The following is a 21,962-nucleotide window of genomic DNA, read 5'->3' on the forward strand; positions in this document are numbered from 1 at the left end:
AGAAGTTCCGGAACAGCAGGGAGCTGGCCGAGCGTGCCTCTGCTGCTCCCTGTTCTGTCTCCAGAGCCCAGGAGAGAGACTGGCATGGAGTAGGTGTTCTGCTAATGTTTGTTGAATGAATGAATGAACTGTGAGCACTTTTCTGTGTCATTAGATATTCTTTAAAAACCACGTTTATAATGGCCACAAAATAGTCCAAAGTGTGGGTGTGTTAAAATATATTAAACCAATCGCCTATTGTGGGACATTTAAATTAATAACTACCATTTATTAAGTGCCTAAGGAAGGTCACTTTTGTTTCTCTGTTTACTGTCTCCCACAGTGAGCACATCAGACCATGGGAGCAGGGACCTGCTTTTCTTGCATGTCACTGTCCCCAGCCCCAAGCACAGGGCCTGGCACACAGGTGCTGTTCAAAGGTATTTATTAACTAAAGTAAAAGCTTTTCTCCCCCAAGAATTCTTTCCAATATTTGGCTCCTTCCTACGGTTCTACATTGTGCAATTTGTCTGTCTACCAAGCAAACGCATTTATTGTGTACTAATCGCTTTCCTATTTGAAAAAGTTCTAGCTGCAGTCCTGCCATTTGGGCAGCTTCTGGCCACCATGAGAGAATCGGTGTCACCATGTCCAGCTGATGTCATTCCAGATCACTGCAAAGGAATGTGGAGTGTCCATCAGCCCAAGTGACCTTGTTTGGAGTAACTACACCATTGCATGAGACTCAGAAATTGCAAAAATGCTCAGGAATCCACAGAAGAATCTCAGCCAGCCCCGGAGCCCCGGGATCCCTGGACTGTGTATTTCACTCTTGCCAGGGGTGCTGGTGCCAGAGGTCAGCGAGCTTTCACCTCCATCCCTCCTCACTGCAGGCCGCTTCAGAGCCCCTCAGCCCAGCCGCAGTGCTGAGGCCGAGGAGGGAGGAAGAAGAGGACAGCTCCTGGGAGAGGCCACTCGGTGTCTGGCCCTCCAAATGCATGGAGTACAGAAACTTGGCTGGGCGCAGAAGCACCTCGTGACTGTGCAAAGCAAGTCCAGATGGCATGAGATACACCACCACTGATGCCAAGAAATCCTGGGTGTGCCCCTTGGGGTGTCCCCTCCGAGGGCAGCCACAGCCCGGGCATGGTGCACTCCTGACAAGTGGCCAAAGGCGCACAGAACCAGCAGCCTGCAAAGAAAATTTGGTGAATGCGGTTAGATCATGTCAACTTTAATGTGCTTCCAGAGTATTAACAACACCTCTGCAAGGTACCAAGGTACCAAGGTACCGTGTGACTCTTCAAAGGCTTCCCACAGGCCATGTGTCCTTTAAGCCTCATTCGAGAGAAAGACAGAACAGATACCATGGGGATTGCGAAAGATACTGTGACAAATCTGAGGTCCAGCAAGATGGCGGTGGAGATGCGAGGACTTGAGCCTAGTTACTCACACCAGGCCTCATCCAGAGGATGCACACAGGGACTGTGTACCATGAAGAGGCTGTCCGGAAGTTAGGAGCAGGGTCAGCCCACACAGTGGGGCAGATTGTGCACTGCATCAGGGCATCCCTACCAAAGGGGTCCCAATCACATCTTGGACATGGTAGATCTGCATGTTTATTCCATTTCTCTGGATTGCAATAAAGTGTCTATTCTAATAAAATCAGTATAATACTTTCCCAACTGACAGAAGTAACATGTCTTGGGAAAGGGTCCTCTTTTTCTAACCTGCACAGAGGTCCTGCATGACTGGCAGCAACCCTGATAGAAGCCACCCATATCTGGGAAGGCTGTACTTTTCTGGAAAGAAGCCAAAAGGAAGAGTGGTCGTCTTGCTACTCCCCCAGAAATTCAGCTGCCCTAATGGCAGAGGAATCTGGGAAAGGGAGCATGCAGGATATGTGTGTCTACAAATCAACAAGACAAAAGACAAACAGTCTCAGAGGAAAATGGGCAAAGGGCTTATCCACTGACTCACAGAGGAGAAAAAGGCAGGGAACGCGTGAAGGTTGGTTGTGGCCACTTGTCATTGTTCATCCTGCACAGCACCCCAACTCCGTTCCTCCTGACCCTAGCTGACCTTCCAGGACACAGCAGCCTTTCACCGTTGCAAGTTGTCATGGAGGGAGGCAGGTCCCCCGTCCCACAATGGAAGCCCAAGGGGGCAATTCCTCCCTCTCCACACCCTGGGGTCTTGGAGACCAGGCACAGGAACATACTTGGCATTTGGATTTTGGGGTATGTGACAGATCCCATGTATGCAGTCCTCAGCTTCACATTGTCAAAGGGAACATAAATCAACAAAGAGACGAGTTTTGCACCCATCAGACTAACATAAGTTGAAATAATTGATGATATCCTTGGCAGTGAGGCTGCAGGGAAACATGCTCTTGTGCACTGATGGTGAAAATGTAAGTTGCACAGGTTCCTTGGAGGAGGAGTGGCAGTATTTACGACAAAGCACCTGCTCTCCCACTCAGTGCTCTCACTTCTAGTAATCCACTCTGGAGAAATTGTCACGCATGTGCACAAAGATACATAGACAAAAATATTCATTGTAATAATGAAAAATTAGAGATGAACTCAATATCCAGAAGTAGGAGGAAGGAGAACAGGCAGGCAGGGGTGAGGAAGACTGGACCATGCTCTAGGCACTAACGTGAAAATCTTCAGAGACACGTCTACCAACAACAGCTGACAAGTTTACACTCCTATAAGCACAAACACAAACGAAGATTGTACTTCTGATTGTACCCACAATGCAAACACGTGGGGAAAGGTCTGAATAGACACTCTACAGATGGTTAACAGTAGTTGCTGCCAGGAAGAGAAGTGGAATTTCGCTGTATTTATTCAGACTTTCACAAATGAGTCTCCCTCTGTCTATCCTTATGTTCCTGGAGAGCCACGTGGTTAGGCTCATGGACTCTTGGGTTGAGCTGCCTTGAGTTCAAATCCTGATCTTACTGTTTTCTTAAATGTCTGACTTTGGGCTCCTGATCTGAGCGTTAATTTTCTTTTCTTTTCTTTTCTTTTCTTTTGAGGAATATTAGCCCTGAACTAACTACTGCCAATCCTCCTCTTTTTGCTGAGGAAGCCTGGCCCTGAGTTAACATCTGTGCCCATCTTCCTCTACTTTATATGTGGGACTCCTGCCACAGCATGGTTTGCCAAGCGGTGCCATGTCCGCACCCGGGATCCGAACCGGCAAACCCCAGGCCACCGAGAAGCAAAACGTGCAAACTTAACAGCTGCGTCACCGGCCTGGCCCCAGCATTAATTTTCTTAACTGAGGAAATCCATATAATGTGCTTAGCACAATACCTAGCATATGAGAGTGGCTCTATAAGCATCTTATTATCTTGGCATCTCTGCTCTCTCCCAGCCCCCAACCCTTTCAAAGCCACAGTAGATGCTAATAAATGTTTGATGAATGAATAAGCTTGCTGATGGTAAGACTGTCTCCCTGAGGTCTAAAAATGTGGAAAAGAATATGCTTAAGGAGGCCGAATCTTACTAGTCTCACTTTTTCTCCGACTTAGTGTTTTTCACACTGTAGGTTATAATCAATTAGGGGGTCATACATCAATCTAGTGGGTAGCAATCGACATTTAAAAAATACAGAATAGAAAATATCAAAATGTAAGTAAGAACAAGTATTGTTTCCTGAAACTCGTTTTGTGGATGTGTGTACTTGGTTGCAATGTAAATTGTATTTTTTAATGTTAATCATAGCAAAAATTACATGAGGAAACCCTGCTTCCAGCAGCCTTCCTTAGTTCAGTCTAGTCTAGTTCAGTGCTAAAGGTCATGGGCCAGGGAGAGGCGGAGGTTCCCACAGCAGCCTCCTGAGCCTGGATGGTGCATGAAGGTGACCGGTGCCCCCATGGCAGCTTTCTCTCTCCCTCCCTTCATCAAAATGGCACTGACACACGAGGGAGCAGAAACCTCAGGCCCTGCATGAATTTCCTAGGGCTACCGTAGCAAAGGACCACAAACTGGGTGGCTTGAAACAAGAAGAATGTATTCCCTCGCTGTTTAGGAGGCTAGAAGTCCTAGACTGTGGTGTCGTCGGTGGTGGGGAGGGGGAGGTCCCTTTGGAGGCTCCGAGGGAGCATCTGCTCCAACCTCTCCCCCGCTGCTGGTGGGCGCCTGAAATCCTTGGCGTTCCTTGGCTCAGAAAGCTGTAACTCCAATCTTTGCCTCCGTCTTCGCATTGCATTCTCCTCCCTCTGTCTCTGTGTGTCTCTATTTCCAAATTTCCTTCTTATAGGGACACCAGTCATTGGATTAGGGGCACTCTAACCCAGTATGAATTTAACTTGAATATATCTCCACAGACCCTATTTCCAAGTAAGGCCACATTCACAGGTTCTGGCGGACATGAACTTGGGGTGGGGATGGGGAATGCTAGTCAACCCAGTATCTCCAGCCCCAGACAGAGGAAGGAACCACATGTACCCTTTTAACCATCACGTCTCTGTTCCTCTATCCCCCACCAGCCCTAAGCAATCGTTAATCTACTCTCTATCTTTATAGATTTGCCTGTTCTAGACATTTCATATAAATGAAATGGTATAATATGTGGCCTTTTGTGTCTGGCTTATTTTTTTTTTTTTAAGGAAGAGGTTTTAAAGATTTTATTTTTTTCTTCCTTTTTCTCCCCAAAGCCCCCCAGTACATAGTTGTATATTCTTTGTTGTGGTCCTTCTGGTTGTGGCATGTGGGACGCTGCCTCAGCGTGGTTTGATGAGCAGTGCCATGTCCGCGCCCAGGATTCAAACCAACGAAACACTGGGCCGCCTGCAGCGGAGTGCATGAACTTAACCACTCAGCCACGGGGCCAGCCCCTGTGTCTGGATTATTTCACTTTGCATAATGTCCCCCAGGTTCAGCCACGTGGTGGCACATATCAGTCCTGCGTTTCTTTGTAGGAGTGATAATTTTCCATTGTATGGATATACCACATTTTGTTTATCCATTCATCAGTTTGGGAGATGAGGTTTTCTCTATCTTATATGCCAGTCCCTGTTCTTTTTTTTTTAAGGAAGATTAGCCCTGAGCTAACTACTGCCAATCCTCCTCTTTTTGCTGAGGAAGACTGGCCCTGAGCTAACATCCCTGCCCATCTCCCTCTACTGTATATGTGGGACACCTACCACAGTTTGGCTTTTGCCATGCTGTGCCATGTCCGCACCCGGGATCCGAACTGGCAAACCCCAGGCTGCTGAGAAGCGGAACATGTGGACTTAACCACTGCACCACCAGGCCGGCCCTACCAGTCCCTGCTCTCAGTGCGTTAGCTCCTTTAACCCTCACAACCAGTTATGAGGTAGGTGTTATCATTATCCCTATTTTACAGAGAGTGGAGCACAGAGAGATGATCTAACCCCTGCCAAGGTCATGTAGCTGGTGAATATCTGCTTGGTCCCCAAGTTTGTGTGTGACTCCCAGTGCCACATGAGCCCTCTTTTCATTAGTGTCTTCAGGGGCAATTCATACATACCTCAGCTGGCCCATTTATCCCTAAGTAGAATCCAAGATGGCGCACCAAGAGCCTCCATCCCGTTCCCCACCTTCCCTCTCCTCACCTGCACCCCACCCAAGGGGTTGGTCAACAAACCCCTTCAAGGGGCATCATTTGGGCCTGTAAAATCCTCATTATTTGGGACCTCACTAATTCAGTATTTGTGATCTTTTCAAGAGGCTGTGCTGGCCTACAGGATGTTTCAGTTAGCAACATTTTCTTCCCTATGCCTTACAAATTCTAGGTGTAAAAAAGATTGCAGAAGGCATGTTTAAACAAAGTGTTTTCAAGCCTCCTCAAAAATCACAGAAACCCCCAGGAGCAACCCCACAGCTGAGATGCAAGTGACACACAACTCTTATCCGTTCCACCAGCAGGTGCCCTAGAGACCCAGCAGGTACCTTGCTAAACGAGATGGTGACAGGACTCGCAGGACTCAGCGTACCGTGACTGCCCCCCGCCAAGATGTGCTGTGTTTCCGACTAGCTCTCTGATTCTCCAAACCAGCCCTGGTCCTCAGCTTTCCTGTGGAGAGACCGCTTCTGTGGAAAGGGCTTGTTTCAGCCCATCGGACACTGAGAAGATCGAGGTGGCGAGCCTCGGAATCCTCTGGGGCACCCCAGGCTGAGAAACGTTGAAGACCAAAGGCTAGGAAGCCACCAGCAGGAAAGGGGCTCTGGAGGGGACTTCTGAACTTGGAGACTCCTTCTTCCTTTCACAAAACCCTGTTATTCCTCCCAAGGAGAAATCACGCCTAGCTGAAAAGTCTGAGGACAGGGTGACAGCTGGCAGCCGCTGTGGAGGCAAGCAGTCCATACCTTCAGCCTATTGAGTCCTGGTTGCCTTTGATGTAGGCATTTCCTGTGGTCCAGCAAGTGAGAGCAAGGTGGGAAAGGCTGGCATGGGGAGTGTCTGCTGACCCTAGCATTTCCAAAGCGAAACCTTCCAGTTGCTTCTAGAATCTAGGCCCTGCATTGTAAAATGTTGTGGGTGCAGGCTGCCCCACTCGATCCCCATTTAGGAATTAACTATTTTAAAGTAACAAAGAGATTTCACTCTTCTTCAGCCGTCCAAGGGACACCATTTATCCTGTCTGCAGAGCAGCATCAGTGACAGGCTATGGGGGTGGGAGGCAGGGGTGAGAGCAGAGGCCCAGCACAATACAGAAGTCCCTGACTCGCTGTTCCTGGGCCTCCCCAGCCCCACGGGTGTGGATGCAAAGAATCCTGGGCAGGGAAGCCAGAGAAGAGCCGCTGGGAACTAACTTCCTAACTGCCTTTATAGCTGACGTCCCCTCTCTGGGTCCCTGTTCCTTGCTCCCACAAAATCAAACATTTGACTGGAAGGGACTGCAAGCAGCTTTCAACGCATACCCTAATTCTGATCCATTCGTAGAAGCTGCCTGCAGAGCCATGTTGAGGGTTTTGAGGGCTGGCGGGAGGGAGAGAGCTGGGATGCATTAGCAATGTCTGCTATGAGGATGGGAAGGAGAGCAGTCGCCCTTTCCCTTGCTATATATTTACCACTCCTGCCGTTGATATCCGAAGTCTTCTTTGCCCCAGATCTTGTAGGATTTTATGATTCCTCTTGCCTGTGCTGTTTGCTTGACCTTCCTCAAGGAGCTATTTCAGGGGCTGTTCCCACCCACCAGGAACTGACAGTGGCCTGCAGATGTTTGCTTGTAGGGCTGGGCCATGCGAGTTAGTGATAACCAAGGCCAGAGTTAGTGATAACCAAGGCCAGAGGTGGCCGGCTCTCCTTGAGACCGGAAATAAGCTGAAAAGTGAGTCTTTCTCTGTCAACGCTATCCTGAGACCCACAGGGCATGAAGCACAGCCAAGGCGGATCACCCCTTCCAAGATGACCCACTCTGAGACAAACGCAGGATGCGGCCTCTATCCACATGGTTTAGGCACAGAGGACTGAGAAAGCCAAAGACCACATGAAAAAAGGGAAAAGAATTTTGAGCAGAGGCCTCCTGGGAGTGGGGTGGTCTCCCTGTGGGTAAAGGGGAGACGGTAACAGTGCCTCCTCTGAGAGGGGTCCCTGTGACAGTGCAAGGGGATGATGCATGCAAAGTGCTCAGCACAGAGCCCGACACCAGTACTCATCCCTAATAAAAGCGATCCGGTGGCCATGGCACTATTCTCTAGGATCACTCTTTGGTGGCATTGGGCCTACAGATGTTAAGTCTCCTCTGAAGCTAGCCCTCCCCTCCGCAGGGTGGGAGCCTGCTATCTCACCATTGGGGCCCCGAGTTGGCCAGTTCCAATAACACGATTAGTCATTTTTCATTCCTGAGATGTCTACCCATGGGTGGGTGCATGTGTGCATGTGTGAGTCCGTATGTGCCTTTCAGAGCAGGGGAAAATCCATATTCTCTCTCTTCTGACCGAATTAATCAAATAAATCTTCTGTAAGGAGCTGCTAAATGAATCACAGATGGCTCTGCCCTTTTACAGGTTGCAGAAAGCCCCCGTTACAGTTCTTTTAATTTATCAGAGGAAAAAAGATGCCCTCGTGTGCCCCGTCCCGCTTGCAATAATAATCAGAACCAGTCTATTTTCCAAGGGTCCAAGACTCATTTTCCAAAAATGTGTATCAATAGATGGAACCGCGGGAAGACTATTTTGCCAAGTTCCAGCCTCCAGCAAGCAAAGGTGCCCTGGCTGGGGAGAGCGTTTATAAAACCACATTTAATAAAAGAGAGTGTTATATTAAGTATGTTTGCTAGTGTATTTAAGCATATGGTTTCCATATCAGGCGTAAAGATGGCAAACACATGGTTTACCTTCTTTCTAACCTTTCCGAGAGACGTCCTTTCCAGGGGGTGGTGGATGCGAGTGTGTGTGTTGTTTTGTTTTGCTTTTTACAACTCTGGCTCACATGGAAAAGCTCTGCGGAATGTTCAGAAAACATGTGAAGACTCCCTGCCTTTTCTATTTATGTAATTAGCCCAAGAAACTGGCTCTGCTGACTTTTTGCCAGTGTCCCAACGTTCTCGCAGAGCTCCCTTGCCTCCTCCAGGGTGCTGGGGGCTGGCGGACTTTAAAGTGTGAATCATTTTCAGCTGCAAAGAACTGGAGCTCCTGGACTTTAAACGTGAACCCTTTGGTAAGGCGAGAACTCCCAGGACAGCTGCCGGCCTTTGTGTCCACGAGTCCCTGTTTGCCAGTGAGCCATCCCGCTCCAGGATTCGTCTGCCCAGATATCCCCTTTTGGTACTTGAGTAGGGTGTTGGGAGTTTTATCTTTTTCCTTTAGGTCAGGGGCAATGGGCTGTGGCCTTGCGGGCCTGGGGTCCCCAGAAAGGCAGCCAGGAGAGGCCTCCACAGCCCACCAGCCTAAAACAATCTAGACAGTCCCCCAAAATGCCAAACTAGGAAGGGAATTGGGTGGGGGCATCTGCAGCGAGGCCTCCCTGCCCACCCCCGCCAGCCCCAACAGATTTGCCTGAGCGAGTTATAAATCTATGGGTACCATTTCTTTTTCGTCACTTGCCTAATCCTGTGCCCTTCGTTTCATGTGCTGTAATTATTAACATCTGCTTTCTGAGCCCGGGCCGCGCGCAGTTTGCAAAGGCAGTTTTCAGGCCAGAACAATGGTGACAGCTGTTTCATTTAGCCTAGGGCCAGCACTTCCTGTTCTGTCTACATCTGCCCTCCTGTGTCCAATTTCTGTTTCGGGGTTTTGTGTTTTGTTTTCTGGGGTTTTTTCCCTCTTCATCTGACCTTACTATATGTTTAAGAAGAATTTCTAACTTAGCTCTCCAGCTAGTATTTCTAGCACATATGTGTATTAGATCGGCAACAGCCAGAGAGAGATAGGAGAAAGCCAGGATTGTCTCCAGCAGCTCCCCTGTGGAGGGCGAGGCAGAAAGGAGGCTCATCAGGGACCTGGGGAAACAGGCTCTAAGGAAATTCCTGGGCCTTGAAGTTGAGGAAGAGGCTGACCCCTCTAGAAGTTAGACACAGGAAAAATGGGCTTAGCTCATCTGTCCCCTGGCCTGGTGTCATCTTCAAGGCTTATTTAGTAAAGGGTCACCCAGACATACCACTGAGGGGCCTGTGTGTCTGGGTGGCCACCAACACACGGGGGCCCTTCTTCTCTGGGAACCAGGCAGGCTTGTCAGGTGGGGCAATTTCAGAGACCCCAGATTCACTTTTTCCCACTGAGTCTCCAAGAGCGCAATAAAAAATCCTTTCTATCGCACAGGGCGGTGCACGGAATGGGCAAAGGAAGTGTTGGGATGAGAGATTAAAGGAACCAGTTTGCGATGATCCGCCCAAACTCCTTTAGCATAAGCGGTTGTGTGTGACTAAAGAGAACGGAGAATGCGCCCGCTCCTGGCCTTCCATCCACCCACCTATCCCAACTCCATCGCACCCAAGCCTGAGGTCCCCGGCTCTGTCGGCACACAGATGCCAAGTTATTATTTGAGACCTCACCACAAACGCCAAGTTAGAGACCTCAAGATTTGTGAAAGCTGCCCTCAGGCATTGCTGGATATTTATTGCCAAAAAGGGCAAAAACCAGTCTCCACACAGATAAGGACATACAGGAATTTGTAGCTGTCCTGTAGATGTGCAAAGCAGAACATAGGAGTCAGGGACGGTGTGCTCACTGAACTCAGGACATCCAGAGTCTGCGTCACTGCCTTTCACAGGATCTCAGGGCATCAGGATTGGCAGGGACCCTGGATCTGATGCCCCCCTGCCCCATGTTCTTAACAGATGACGATACTGAGCACCAGAGGGAGGAAGTGGCCATTCTCCAGGCGGAGCTTAGTCAAGCTTGATTCTATCAGTAGATACAGATCAGTAGAAGCAGATGAAGATGAATCTGTGTTGCTTCTAGGAGCTTGAGGCATCTTCGCTATCTCAGTATGAAATGTCTCTTTCAATCCAGGCCCTCTCCGCCCTTCTAAGGGCGCACATGAAAATCACTCGGGACCCCACCCCCAGATGGGAACAGTGAGGCGAGTTAGAGACTCCAGCTGTGGCTGTCAGTGCCCAGGGCCCACTCCAGGACCATTTCTTCTGGCTGCCAGTGGAGAGCTGAACCCAGCAAACCTGAGAAGTGTTCCTGCCAACTTGGCATCTGGGGGTCACAGAGGTTCCTGGCGGGTGGTTTAGGGCCCCAGGTCTTTGCAGGGTTAAGTGGGCGAAGGAGGAGCTCAGGCATGAAAGAGATGCAGCTGAGAACATCCTTCTCCCCCAGCATCCCCGCCAGGTGTCAGGTGTGCAGAGTGGGGAAGGCCCCAGACTCCAGGAGACCCACCACTTCCCACCCTTGACTTGAGCCTGGGTGGCTGAGACACCTGGCCCAGGCAGGCACAGGGATCACTGGGGACTTTCCCTAAACTCTGGAATGGGGGAACAGGAACCACAGGAGGTGGCGGGGGCAGGGCTGATGCTGCTCTGCCTGCAGGCGAGCCTGCTCCCTCCGGCATCCGGCATCCGCTCTTCCTGGCCGCCAGCCCCAGCCCCTGCCCCTGCCCCCACTCAGTCTCCCTGCTCCCTCTGCACCCTTCCTTCTCTTTCTCACTCACTCCTTTTCTTCTTAAAGTTAATTGCAACTTTTTTCTCAGCGCTCTGATCTGGATAAGCCACATCTCATTAGAAAAAGATTTAGCTGGAGCCAAAGCAGGCTGGAGAAAGAATCCCTAATCAACAGAGAAAAGATTTGGGTGTAATTGCTCTCTCCCGCTCTTCTCGCTCCCTCCCACCTCCAATCTTTCTCTGCTCATTAATCTGAAAAGAAAGTCACAAACGTCTCAGTGCTCAAGTACCTGCTGCTGGGGCAAACAAATCCGAGTGTTGGGGGTTCTCTTTTGTGGGGGGAGTCTGGACAGAGAGATTTGGTTGTTGGAGTGAATGAGTAAGGCATTGCGGTAGTTGGGGGTGTGTATGAAGCACCTTGGTTGAGGGAGTAAAACTCTTGGGGGGGGTGTAAGATGCTTTGGTTGGGGGGGGTGGTGTGTGTGTGAAGCACATAAGATGAGTGTGTGTGTAAAGAGCGTTGGTTGTTGGGGTACATGTGTTTGTGAGTGTGAAACACTTTAGGGGTTGGGCTGTGGTTGGGCACTGTGGGGGGAGCCCTTCACTTGTTGGCACGTGGGTGTGAAGTAGTTGGTTGTCAAGGGGCTCGTGTGCAGCCCTTTGGCTGTTAGTGTGTGTGTGGAGTGTTTGTTGGGTGCGTATGTGTTCATATACGTTAGTAGCCCCTTTGGTCTTTTCCTTTCACCCCAATTAAATCCCAACAGATACTTAAATGGCAACACATGGAAAATGAATTTAGGAGCAAACCGTCTCCCCAGATAGGGACCCTGGGTGCTCCAGCCCCCAGCAATGAAACGACACAGCTTTTTCATGCTCTTCTTTCAAACTTTGGAAATGTTCTCCAGTGACCATTCCTCTGTAATTAGTGGGGGGTGGGGGGGTGGGGAGAAAGGGAGGATGTTTTAATTAGTTTATTTTTAATTGAAAAAGTACCATATGCTCAAAAAGAAGAAAGGCTGTAATACACACTCCTGGTACAATGTGAATCCTACAGGGGCTAGATCACGAAAAGCCCACCTCTCTCCACCCCATCCCCAGGGCCCCTCCGGCATCACTCCCCATGAGTCATTTTTGTCCCATTCCAAATGCAGGCCACACGTACACCCTCCACATTGGCTCATTGCTTTTTGCAGTTAACAAATATCTCAGAGATTGTTTTCTAGCAGCAGAGATTTACATTAATGTTGTGTTCTGAATCCATAAAAATAGTTAATTGAGAAAATTAATAAGGGGCCTCCTGAGTATTCTATCCTGAGTACGAGACAGAGTACCAGGGAACAGCTCTCTCCCCAGTAAAATATACGACAGCAGCCTGGCACGATGCTGTCCCACATTTGTTGCCCATTTAATCCTCAGACAAACCTAGGAAGGAGTTATTTTCCCATTCATAGATGAGGACACTGATGCTAAGAGAGGCTAGATAACTTGCTGAAGTCACACAGCAAGTGTCAGAGTCGGAATCTGAACCCAGGCAGCCTGAAGGCAGAGCTCTGGCCCTTGACCCCTGCCTTCTGGAAGGAAGGAAGGGAGGAACTGTCTGGGAATCCAGGGCCCCTGTGTGTGAACTGCCCCACCCCACCTAAATTTCCCACTTTGTCCCAGCCCAGGACAACAAGGCGCCACCTTGTCCTCATCAGCCGTCCCACCCTGGCCCTCTCCCGGAACCCCAGTAGCCACTGCTGTCAGGAGAACCCAGGCAGACGCCGGCTGGCTCCAGCCCCCCGTCCCAGGCCCCGAGGGTGAAGCCTGGCTTGAGCCTCCTTGTGTTTCTCTGAGCACAGCCCATGCACGACTGCACCCCAAGCTGAAGAATTATCAGATGTAAGTACTGGCCGCAGAGGTGAAGCTCCCCGGGAGGAGGCTGTTTCAGTTGAGCTGGGTGTGGCGAGGGGAGGTTCTCAGCTGGAAAGCAGGAACCCCGTCCGGGAGCCGCCCTAACCAGAGCCCTGGGCCCCAGGATCCGCGGGCCGGGGAGGACACGGTTACAGCTCTCCTGTCACCTCACCCTCCTCTCTGCTCTTCATCCTCATTGGATCTCAGTCTGTTATGTAGTTGTTAACAACACTGGGGTCGCACCAAGGAGAAAATGGGCAGGAATGTTTGCAGAGAATGCAGAAGTCCTGTTTATGATGCTGGAGAAACGGATCTGGGGAGGGAAGGTTTTCAAAGGCACCTGGTGACCTGCTCAGAGCAGGGAGGGGCTGGGGTTGTACCACCTCCTGCTGCCGAGCCTAAAGGCAGACCCTCCAGACCTGTCAGATCCCAGCAGGTTCTCCTCAGGCTACAGTGGACATGGTCTGCCCCAGACAAGGGATAAATACACAGACTCTTTTTTATTTTTTTAAGTCTATGATTCCATTTATTTGAAGTCCAAGAGCAGGCAGAACTCATCAGAACGTGCTTGGGGTGATGGTGACGGCGGATGTTATATGTCAGCTCGACTAGGTTATAGTCCTCATTTACTCAACTAAACGCTAATCCAGGTGCTGCTGTGAAAGTATTTGGTAGATGAGATTAATATCTACAATCAGGTGACTTTTTTTTAAATTTGATAAATTTGCTGTTAAGTTTTGTAAATTTAAGGGCACAGCATGTTACTCTGATACATTTATATATTGTAATATGATTGCCATTGAAGCAATATTTATCACATTACATCATTATAGTAAATATTATTTTCTATATTCATTATACTGGGCAGTAGATCGCTACGGCTTATTTACTACTCATTACAAGATTGTACCATTAAACACCATCAGTCTTATTCACGCCCCGCCCCCCCATCCCTGGTAACCACCATTTTACTCTGTTTCTTTATAGGTTTGACTTTTAGATCCCACGAATAAGTGAGCTCATACCGTACTTGTCTTTCTCTGTCCGACTTATCTTGCTTAGCATAATGTGCTCAAGGCCCATCTATGTTGTTGCAAATGGCAGGATATCCTCCTTTCTCGTGACTGAATAATATTCCATTGTGTACATATACCACATCTTTCTCATCCATTCATCCATTAATGGGCATTTAGGCTGTTTCCATATCTTGACTATTGTGAATAATGCTGAGATAGACATAGGTGTGCATATATCTTGTTGAAATCCTGTTTTCGTTTCCTTCGGGTATATACCCGGAAGTGGAATTGCTGGATTGTGTGGTAATACACAGACTCTTAACATGGGGCCATGTGCTCAGAATATTTATCAAAGCCTAGAACAATGCTGTCCAATTCAGTAGCCACTGGCCACATGTGGCTGCTGCGCATGGGAAATGTGGCTAGTCCAAATTGAGATAGGCTGTAAGTGCAAAATAGACACCAGATTGTGAAGACTTGATATAAAAATCAAATGTGAAGTATCTGCTTATCATTGTAATCAATTGTCTGCAATTGTGTACATTTCAATCAATTGTCTATTGATTAGATATTGAGATGATAATATTTAGAATATATTGGGCTAAATGAAACAACTTATAAAACTTAATAATGGAGCATGCTTGTCAAGTGCTTTGGCTCACCTTTTTCCTTTACCCTTTTTTTAATGTGGCTACTAGAAAATTTAAAATCACAGGGGCCGGCCCTGTGGCCGAGTGATTAAGTTTGTGCGCTCCACTTCAGCGGCCCAGGGTTTCACCGGTTCAGACGCCGGCCACGGACATGGCACCGCTCGTCAGGCCACACTGAGGCGGCGTCCCACATGGCACAACCAGAAGGACCTGCAACTAGAATATACAACTAAGTACTGGGGGGCTTTGGGGAGAAGAAGAAAAAGGAAAAAATTCAAAATCAAACACGCCTCCATCCTTGAGCTTAAGAAAGTTATTGCAAAAGAAATAAAAGGATGCCAACTCTCACTCTCGCTGGCACCTGTGGCTCCCGTTACATTTGTGTTGGACAGCACTGGCCTGGAATATAATACACCCTTTCTCGAATATTGGTATCCCCATTTTACCGATGAACAAACCAGCTCAGAGGTTGAGTGGCTTGACCAGGGACACGAGCTAATGACCTGCAGAAGCCAGAATTCACATCACGAGAGGCCGGTGATCCTGGTGGGACAGTCTACTCCTCGATGAAAGTCCTAAAACAAGGGATGTGCTGTTGTTTTGACAAGATCTTATGCCGACGTGTTTAGTCCCACGAAGGACTGAAGCCACTTTGGAATCTGGGGAAAATAAAATAAAAACCTGTGACTCAGGGCTTAGGGGGACCTCCTGACACTAGCCAAGAATGTCAAGGCGCAGGATAATTCTTAGTGCGCTGTGCTCGGGCAGGCTTTTCCATTCTCTGTGTGGACTTGGGCCAGTCCCTTCCCCTCTCTGGGACTCAGCTTCTCCATCTGTGAACAGAGGGACCGGATTAACTGTTCTCTGAGGTCCATCAGGATCCATGGTGCATCTCAGCAGATCCCTCCCTCCCTGTGGTTGAGAGTGAGTTTGAGAGCCACTTGCTGGGTCCTGGGGCAAGTGACAGTTCTCTTGTGTCCTCTGTGAGACGGGGATGAGGACAGTGTGGACTTCAGAGAGCTTCTCTGAGGATTAATGAGCTAGTTCAGGTGATGCACTCAGCACTTGCCTGGCACACAGGAAGTGCCCAGTAAATGCTTGCCCTTGTCGTCAGCGCAGCAGAAACCAAGTTGACCTGCTGGCTTAGAGAGTTCTCGGTCAGCAGACTCAGATTCACAAGCAGCATCTGCCTTGGAGCCTCCCCTTAGCCTGACACACTCAAATGCCGAATTTGATCCAAGGTAGGTTCACCTTGGACTTGGCTTTTGAAGGTTTTGTTACCAGGGGAACTCAATTCCCTGATTGCACGGGTAACAGAAGCACCAAGAAGAGGGCAACTTCGGGAGGGCCCAGAGGACAGTACTGCAGAGGGAGACTCCACGTTCTTGCACTAGAGCATCTTCCGGCGTATTCGGAGGAAGGCAGGAAACGTCCACCTCCCAGGCGATGCGTTAGTTCTTAGTGTCACTTCTTTCCCTCGGTGGTAGCGGGAAAATGTCACTTTGCCATCCTTTGGAGGAGGGATGCAGATCCCCGGCTGCAGACCTTTTTCACCCCCTTTTCCCACCGTGGGAGGACTGGGACCTCGGTTCTTCTCAACAGCTGTTTTCAGTTTTTCACCGTGAATTGTGGGTAAACAGCCTCCTGTATCAGATAAAGGCTCTATCAGCTCAGCAGCTCACCTCCTACATACACCCTCTTTCTCATGAATACAAGTCTGCCTTAGGAGTAAGTTGAACTCGATTTCGTTTCCTGGGTTGCTATCTTGAACTAATAACTGGGAGGAACCTTGAGTTCAGCGTAGGCTCCCGGCTGTCTCTGGCGTTCACCGGCTGCCATCTGCTGGGCAATCCTGGTATGACATGGTCTCCCTGGCTAGCAGGCTGTTTCACCAGGGGTGAGGAGGTTTGCCCATTCAATCAAAAAATATTTATTGAACAGAAACTGTGTGCCAGGCATAGTTCTAGGCCATTGGGATTCCTCAGTGAACAAAACAGACAAGTATTTCTGTTCTTCTGGAAGATACATTCTTGCAGGTGGTCACAGGCAATCGACAAGAAACATAATAAAGAATACCGTATGCCAGAAAGCGATAAGTGCGTGGAAAAAAAATTTAAAAGTGGAAGATGTAAGGTGGATGGGAAGTGCTGGGTGGGGGAGGTGAGTTGCAGTTTTAAATAGTTTTCATGGTCAGCCTCATTGAGAAGGTGACTTTTGAATAAAGGATTGAAGGAAATGAAGGACTTTGCCATGGAAGAAGAGTGTACCTGGCGGAAGGGATGGGCTGCAAAGGCCCTGGGGTAGGAATGTGCTCTGTGCATTCAGGGAATCCCAAGCAGGCCAGGGTGGCTGGAGAAAGCAAGCAGGGAAGAGGAGTCTGAGAGGTGGTCAGAAAGCAGGCGAGGGGCTGGACATGCAGGGTCTTGTGGGCCATTGTTTAAGGACCGTGGCTTTCTTGATTGGCTTGGGGCTGCCATAACAAATGCCACAGACTGGGTGGCTTACACAGAAAACTTTTGTTTCTCACAGTTCTGGAGGCTGAAAGTCCAAGATCAAGATGCCAGATGATTCAGTTTCTTGTGAGGACCCACGTCCTGGCTTGTAAAGGGCCGACTTCTTGCTGTGCTCACGTGGCTGCTCCTCAGTTTCTTTCTGTCTTCTTCTTCTAAGGCCACTTATCGCATCATAAGAGCCCCATCCTCATGACCTGATGTAACCCTAGTTACCTCCCAAACATTCCGTCTCCAAATGCCATCACAGCGGGGATGAGGGCTCCAGTGTATGAATTTTAGGGGGAGACACAAACATTCAGTTCTTTAACATTGGCTTTTCCTTCAGAGATGCTGTTCCAGAGAGGAAGCCGGGGCTGCAGTGCCACGATGCTAAGACATCTGGAAAATGCTCTCAAAAACACAAGCCACTCTGGTAATTCTCTTCATTCATTCAGCAAACATGTACATAACATGCGGAAAATAAAGTCAAACCACGTGTGTTGAAGGTGAGGAGTGTGTGTGTGTGTAACCTGTGAGTGTGTGCACGGGAGTGAGCCTGTGGGGGTGTGTTTGTTCTGTGAGTGTGAGTATGTGTGTGTAACACTGAGCAAACACTCATTGAGTGACTGAACGCTTCATTCTTTAATTTTGGTGCCGCCTCCAAAATAAACAAATTGCCCCACAAGTATGCTTACTAAGTACCTGTCCGGCGAAACAGGGGCGCCTTCTGCCAGAGCCCTCCACCTTTCCCTCCCCCACCCAGCCTGCCCCGGAGTGCTCCGTCCCTTGGCATGTTTGCATACAGCAGGCTGTCCTTCCTCTTCCCTCCGTCCTGCAAATTCACCCCGATGTCTTTGCTTCTGCAATTTCTGCTTCACACCCTCCTCTCGGGAGTGGAGGCCGCCCTGCAGCTAGCCTCTGACGGAGGGCGCAGAGTTGGGTAAGACCTGCCACTGCGTGTCTCAAGGAGGCGACCATCTCCTGGAATGCCGAAGTCGTGACTAGACTCAGTTGCCCGGTGCGCAGAGATAAGAAGTGCATGAACTTTGGAGGCCGATTGTGTGGCTTTAAATCCTGTATTTGCCACTTCCCAACTCAGGGCTGGAAGGCGAGTTCTTTAACATCTCTCAGCTTCTGCTCCCGCGGGAAGGCAAATACCCACCCCGTGGAGTATTTGAGGGGACTAAAGGGATCGTCAGTTATGTCCCTGGTATTTATTGAGCACCTACTGTGTGCCAGGTGCTGGCGTAGGTGCTGGGGGCACCATGATGAACTCTCATGGAGTGTATCTTCTAGTAGGATGTGATGCTAACTGGCACAAGAGGTCAAACTTTCGAAAGCAGGTGTTCAAGTTTCTAAAAGCACATACCGGGTGTGCTCCCAGTATGTGTGTGTGTCTGTGTGTGTGTGTCTGTACACACGTGTACATGCATATGTTTAAAGAATGAAAGCTACCAAGGGATAGACACTGTATAATAGCATTGATGTTTATTTAAAAAATACAAATCGTGCTATATAAATATTTTTTAACATGTATCTGAATAGTAATACTATTAAAACATTTACAAGAAATATACACACTAATAACTTCAGGATAACGTTCCCTGGATAATGTGAGAGAGAGAGAGAGGAGAGAATGGGATATGAACCTAGATGTTTAGCTGCAACTGTAACCTTTTATTTCTCTATAAGAAAAAACCTGAAGCAAATATGGCAAAATGATAACTTCCACTGGATATTTTTAGATATATTATTTCATTTACTAAGTACAAATACTAACCCTAAATTGTGTCTGTTATTTCTGAATTATAGATCAGTAAACTGGGGCTCAGCGAGTTATTGCGGCAACAGGAAGCTGGTCAGTGAAACTGTCTATCTAAATTTGAAGTCTTAGCTCATTTGTTAAATCATCCAACCTCCTAAATGTATGTTACTATATAGCTGGAATTCGATTTGCCAATATTTTGTTGAAGATTTATGCATTTAAGTTCATGAAAGATATTGGATGTAGTTTTTTTTTAAATTAAACCTTCTTTTTTTAGAACAGTTTTAGGTTCACAGGAAAATTGAGAGGAAAGTTTGGAGAATTCCCATATACCCCTTGGTCCCAACCTACCCCATTGTCAACATCCTGCCCCAGAGCGATACATTTGTTACAACTCATGAACCTGCCCTGACACATCATCATTGCCCGAAGTCCACAGTTGACATCAGAGATTGCTCTTGGTGCTGTACCTTCCATGGGTTCGGACAAATGTATAATGACATGTATCCACCATCGTAGTGTCATACAGAGCAGTTTTACTGCCCTAAAAATCCTCTGTGCTGCCCCTATTCATCCCTCCCTTCCTCCTGATTCCTGGGAACCGCTAATCATTTTACTGTCTCCGTAGCTTTGCCTCTTCAAAAACATAGTATAGTTAGAATCATACAATATGTAGCCTTTTCAGATTGGCTTATTTCACTTAGTAATGTGCATTAATGGTTCTTCCATGTCTTCTTATGGTTTGATAGGTCATTTATTTTGAGTGCTGAACAATATTCCATTGTCTGGACAGCTCAGTTTATTTATCCATTCACCTGCTGAAGGACATCTTGGTAGCTTCCAAGTTTTGGCAATTATGAATAAAGCTGCTATAAACCTCTGTGTGCAGGTTTTTGTGTGGACACAAGTTTTCAGGTCGTTTGGGTAAATACCAAGGAGTGCAATTGCTGGACCAGACAGTAAGAGTATGTTTAGTTTTGTGAGAAACCGCCAAACTGTCTTCCAAAGTGGCTGTACCATTTTGCATTCCCACCAGCAATGAGTGAGAGCTCCAGTTGTTCCACATCCTCACCAGCATTTGGTGTTGTCAGTATTCTGGATTTTAGCCATTCCAAATAGGTGTGCAGTGGTATCTCACTGTTGTTTTAATTTGCATTTCTGTGATAACACATGATGTGGAGCACGGTTTCATAAGATTTTTGTCCTCTTTGGTGAGGTCTGTTCAGATCTTTTGCCAGTTTTTAAATCAGGTCGTTTGTTTTCTTATTGTTGAGTGTAAAGAGTTCTTCGTAGATTTTGGATAACAGTCCTTTTTCAAATATGTTATTTGCAAATCTTTTCTCCCAGTCTGTGGCTTGTGTTCGTATTCTCCTGACATTGTCTTTCATGGAGCAGGAGTTTTTATTTTAACGAAGTCTAGCTCTTCAGTTACTTCTTTCATGGATGGTGCCTTTGGCGTTGTATCTACAAAGTCACCATACACAAGGTCATCTAGGTTTTCTCCTATGCTAATTTGCTCCTTTTTTTTTAAGTATGCTTTTTCTTGGTGAGGAGGATTGGCTCTGAGCTAACATCTGTTGCCAATCTTCCTCTTTTTTTTTTTCTTTTTTTCTCCCCAAAGCCCCAGTACATAGTTGTATATCCTAGTTGTAAGTCCTTCTAGTTCTTCTATGTGGGATGCAGCCACAGCATGGCTTGATGAGTGGTGTGTACGTCCACACCCAGGATCCAAACTGGCAAACCCCAGGCCACCAAAGTGGAGCATGAAAACTTAAGCACCCGGCCACAGGGCCGGCCCCTGCTCTTCTTCTGATTTCCTAATGTGGAAGCTTAGATTAGGGATTTTAGATATTTCTTCTTTTCTAATATGTGCATTGAATGTTATAAATTTCCCTCTAAGCACTGCTTTCACTGCATCCCACAAATATTGATAAATTGCATTTTCATTTTCATTTAGTTCAAAACATTTCTAAATTTCTCTTGAGATTTCTTAGTTGACTCATGTGCTATTTACAAGCGTATTATTTAATCTCCCAGTGTTTGGGGATTCTCCAGCTATCTGTCTGTTATTGATTTCTGGTTTAATTCCACTGTGTTCTGAAAGCAGATATTGCATGATTTTTATTCTTTTAAATTTGTTAAAGTATGTTTTATGGCCCAGAATATGGTCTATCTTGGTGAATGTTCCATGTGGGCTTGAGAAGAATGTGTGTTCTGCTGTTGTTGGATGAACTAGGCTATAAATGTCAATTAGATCCCGTTGATTGATGGTGCTCTTGAGTTCAGCTATGTCCTTACTGACTTTCTGCCTGCTGGCTCTGTCCATTTCTGATAGAGGGGTTTTAAAGTCTCCAACTATAATACTGGATTCTTCTATTTCTTCTTACAGTTCCCTCTGGTTTTACCTCATGTGTTTTGATGCTTTATTGTTATGTACATACACCTTAAGGATGGTTATGTCTTCCTGGAGAATTGATCCCTTTATCATCATGTAATGCCCCTTTTTGTCCCTGATAACTTTCCTTTTTCTCAAGTCTGCTCTGTCTGAAATGAATATAACTACTCTGGCTTTCTTTTGATTAGTGTTACAATAGTATCTCTTTATCCCTTCGCTTTTAATCTATACGTGTCTTTATATTTAAAGTGACTTTTTTGTAGACAATATATAATTGGGTCTTTTTTTTTAATATATATATTTTTTTAGTCATATATTTTTTAATAGCAATTTAGATTTTATTCTTTCCCTTTTTCTCCCCAAAGCCCCCCGGTACATAGTTGTATATTCTTCGTTGTGGGTCCTTCTAGTTGTGGCATGTGGGACGCTGCCTCAGCGTGGTCTGATGAGCAGTGCCATGTCCGCGCCCAGGATTCGAACCAACGAAACACTGGGCCACCTGCAGCGGAGCGCGCGAACTTAACCACTCGGCCACGGGGCCAGCCCCTGGGTCTTGTTTTTTGATCCACACCGACAATCCGTCTTTTAATTGGGATATTTAGACCATTGATGTTTAAAGAGATTATTGATATAATTGGATTAACATCTACCATATATGTTATTATTTTCTATCCATTTTCCTCATTCTTTGTTCCTGTATTTGTCTTCCCCGGTTTTTCTGCCTTTTGCGGTTTTAATTGAAC

At 47.4% G+C, this 21,962-nt stretch overlaps 1 long non-coding RNA gene across 4 annotated transcripts in view; it reads left to right on the forward strand.

Moving 5' to 3' along the window:
• Window positions 1–21,962, forward strand: part of LOC111773020 (uncharacterized) — an 89,698-nt gene that overhangs the window by 28,472 nt on the left and 39,264 nt on the right. For 2 of the 4 annotated variants that reach the window (XR_011436423.1, XR_011436422.1), the window contains 3 exons: window positions 323–419; window positions 566–15,808; window positions 17,406–17,565. This is a non-coding gene — a long non-coding RNA (uncharacterized lncRNA). The remainder of the gene's footprint in view (window positions 1–322; window positions 420–565; window positions 15,809–17,405; window positions 17,566–21,962) is intronic. The other 2 variants (XR_011436421.1, XR_011436426.1) reach the window with 1 other exon arrangement.

The sequence above is a fragment of the Equus caballus genome, chromosome 1 (assembly GCF_041296265.1).
Source record: "Equus caballus isolate H_3958 breed thoroughbred chromosome 1, TB-T2T, whole genome shotgun sequence".
Classification (NCBI taxonomy): Eukaryota; Metazoa; Chordata; class Mammalia; order Perissodactyla; family Equidae; genus Equus; species Equus caballus.